Raw genomic sequence first — 4,023 nt, 5'->3', positions numbered from 1 at the left:
AGGAAATGCAAGCAGCCACAGGAGGCTGGACAGGCAAGGACAGATTCTCCTCTAGAGTCTCTGGAGGGCTCTAGGGGAGATTTTGCTCGAGTAATAATAATTTTGAACTTCTGGTTGTCAGAACAGTGAGCGAGTAAATTTCTGTTGTTTTAAACTGCCTCATTTGTGGTACTTCATTACAGCAACCGCAGGAAACCAATATAGTATCTTTTCCTTCAGATGACTCCTAATATCTCATCATCTCTGTTAAGCCCTTTGTGAAAAATATAAAGAATCCCTAGTAGCAATGCTCTACCTCATCCAATGCTCTATTTACTTGATCTTCAGAAGAAAACTCAAATATTTATTGGTTTGTTGTATTTATTCTTGGTTTGTTATAAGCTAAACATAGGAAAGGAATTGTTCATTTGCTTTGTGAAATAGCCAGCATAATGCTCTATAGATGCTGTTTTAATGATAAGAATATATAGAAAACTTTAAAAGAGAAAGAATTATGAGAATAATGGTGTTTGACCTTCAAATCAATATCTGGTTTCATTAATGGGACTCAAAGGCCATCTGTCTCCTTCTTTTCTTATTGTTGCTACTGATTCCTGGCTTTGTAATTTATGCTGATGGAAAGAATTCTATTGTTCATCAATAATTACAGCTCTTCTGGGTTAATGGCTTGTTTGGTGTTACAATTCTCTGTATTAAAGGCCTTGAATCAGTTTTTAGGCCAATGACCCAATGATAAGAATAACCACCATCATACCAATAATGTGGAAGTGGGTTTTATGTCATTTATCAGGGACTTCCCTGGTGGTTCAGTGGTAAAGAATTTTCCTGACAATGCAGAAGACTCGGTTTCAATCCCTGGGTTAGGAAGATCCCCTGGAGAAAGAAATGGCAATCCACTCCATCTTGCCTGGGAAATCCCATGGACCGAGGAGCCTGGCACTACACTCCACTGGGTCGCAGAAGAGTCGGACACGACTTAGTGACTAAACAACAACAACAGCAACAGTGTCATTTATCACCACAACAACCTATAAAGGAAGTGCTCCTATAGATGAGAAAACTGAGGTTCAAAGCATTTAAGTGACTTTTCCAAGGTCAGAGCTATATGCTTAACAATGACATGATGCAGTTTTTTCATCTTAAATCATTCAATATCATTCAGTAATGATCACAAGATCCCAGATACAGGTCAGGCACTTCAAATCTCTCCACTGGAAAAATGGTCCCCCAGTATCTTTCCACCCCCACTCCCCAGAAAGACTGGGGCAGCCCTCTCTGAGACCTACATCAGGTTCCAGGCCTGAGGTCTAGGGAGTCTTGGGAATATGAGATACTTTGTAGTAACTGGCCCAGTCCTCCCCTAACCCTCCTTTTCGCAACTCTGCTTAAACCTCTTTTCCTGAGGATTTGCATGTATCAGTGTACATTATGATTTCACTTGGAGTGTTCTACAGCTGAATTTAGAGCTAGAAAAGGTCTTAAAATATCTAATTCAACCACTTCCTTTGACAGATGAGAAAGATCATATTTGAAAAACACATAGAAGACTTTCAGAGAAAAAGAATTATGAGAACAAAAAGTTAAAAAAAAAAATCCTCCCCTCTTTCATTACCACAGATTTGGGATTAGAATGGCTTGCTTGTCTAGTTGCTAAAGTAAGTTAAAGTGGTAAATGCAAAGTAAGCAAGGTTATTCTATGACATTCATGGTTTTCTGATTATCAGTACAATCTTTTTTTTTTTGGTGCATTTTAGTATTTTATTACAACATTTGGAGTGTATGTAGATCCTTTTAATTATTGAGCTTATCTTAAGCACTTAGGCTTTCAGGATACAGATCTTTAGAACAGCTAATTTGTACACCAACAATTTGGTTAGAGTCTTAATTGAGAAGATAGGTTCATTTGAATTTCCGATTTACAATTTAAAGTGTCTTAATTGGTAAAATTCGTGATATTTTGGCTTTTTTATTCTCCCAAATTAAATAATTCAGAAGAGAAGGGAAAGACAAAGAGTATATGTTAAATATACAAGACAATATTAAAAATCAGTTCCGTTTAACAGTAACATTGAGAATTTATAGTATCAGCAAATAACATATGTTATTTTTCTCAAATCTGGATTTGATAACTATGTGTACAGAAAGTCTTACATAAAAGAATAATTGCAAATGCTAGGAAATTGCCTGAGTACTCATTAATAAGGAACTGGTCAAATATAAATCTATAAAATGAAGCAGTCCATCAAAATGCAATAGCTATATATATGTATATATGATATGTATGCATACATACATGGTGTAATCTTTAAGACATATTTTAAGTGACGAGTGAAAGATGAATAATATATACAGAACCGTACTATTTGTGTTTTTAATTAAAAATTTACTTTTCATTTTGAAATAATTTTGTATTTACCAACATTTATAGAAGTAGCACTAGAATTCCTGTTTATTCTTCACCTAGTTTTCCCCAGAGTTAACACCTTATGTAACTGCAGTGCAATGATCAAAACTAGGAAACGAACACTGATATAATCCTGTTAACTACACTGCAGACTTTTTGCAATTGTTTTACAATTGTTCCACTAATATCCTTTAGTGTACTTTGATCTGGGTTGGCACCTCCAGTTCATCAGTCTGCCTTTCATGACCTTGATCCTTTTGAAGAGGATTCATCAGATATTTTGTAGAGTGTTCCTCAACTGGGTCTTTCCAATGTTTTCTTATGATTTGACTCGGGTTTCAATTTTTTTGGCCAAAATCTTGTAGAAGTGGTGTTGTGTAATTCATAGTGCATATTGCCTATGAGGGACACCTCTCTTTGCTGGAGGTGTCAACTTGATTACTTGGTTAAGGCAGTGTCTTGCAAAATTCTCCATGATCAAGTTATTATATTTTCCTCTTCTAATTAATAAGTATTTTATGGGAAGTTAATTTGAGACTATGTGAGTATCCTGCTACTTATATTTTCTTGTCTACTAACTTGAGCATCCATTGATTTTTGCCTGAAACAATTGTTACTGTGATATTTTCATTTGTATTTTTAGAAATGACATATACAGCTATGCCTGTGTCTGTGTAAAGTGTCTTGGAAATGATATATCAGAAACTGCAAAAAGGATTAGCTCTGGGGAAGAGGACTGGGGAAGAGGGCAGCTAGACAGCCAAGTCAGGGAGATGTTTCTCCATGTAAACTTCTCTGTGGTGTTAATTTACCAGGTTCATATCTTATGATTTGATGGGGAAGAGAGGTGGGATCAAGTTTGTTGATTTAAAAAGTAAAATTATCTTTCATGTGACACAAGAAAACCTTTTGCCATCAAACTTTTGATAAAAATTGCTGGGAGAAAAGCAAAATTCTGTTCAACAAAAAGGATTTTGCTATTTTTCTTAAATCAGAGACTGTTTCTGATTGGGTATGTGTTCTAGAGCTATATCTAACTGGTTAATTTTATCCTTAAAATATAAGTTTTAAAATTTTACTTATTGCAACTTGTGATACATTTTTAAACTAGGTCTGCATTATATAATCTATCATTTGGCATAAATATTAATTCTAAAGAAATATCAATTCAGCAACAGAATATGGCACTCCTGCTACTGAGAGAATTATGCTGAGCAAGTGCATTAGAATTTTACTTGAAACGTTCTGATATATATTTTTTAGAACTAAGAGAAAAATTGCTTTAAAAATTCCAGGTCTTAACATCAACTATGATTTCTTATCACAATCACTATTCTAAGAGAAGTTTTGGAACTTTACAGAAAGTTTTGGAAGCACTGTATCTTCTCGAACTCTTCTGGTCACATATGATATGTCTGTGAACCTCTTCATGAGGGTGAAAGAGGAGAGTGAAAAAGCTGGCTTAAAACTCAGCATTCAAAAAATGAAGATCATGACATCTGGTCCCATCTCTTCATGGCAAATAGAAGGGAAAAAAAGTAGAAGCAATGACAGATTTTATTTTCTTGGGCTCCAAAATCACTGCAGACAGTGACAGCAGTCACCAAATTAAAAGACGC

Source organism: Bison bison, unplaced genomic scaffold, assembly GCF_000754665.1.
Source record: "Bison bison bison isolate TAMUID 2011002044 unplaced genomic scaffold, Bison_UMD1.0 scf7180017864322, whole genome shotgun sequence".
Classification (NCBI taxonomy): domain Eukaryota; kingdom Metazoa; phylum Chordata; class Mammalia; order Artiodactyla; family Bovidae; genus Bison; species Bison bison.
Note: the sequence above shows the minus strand (reverse complement) of the source record.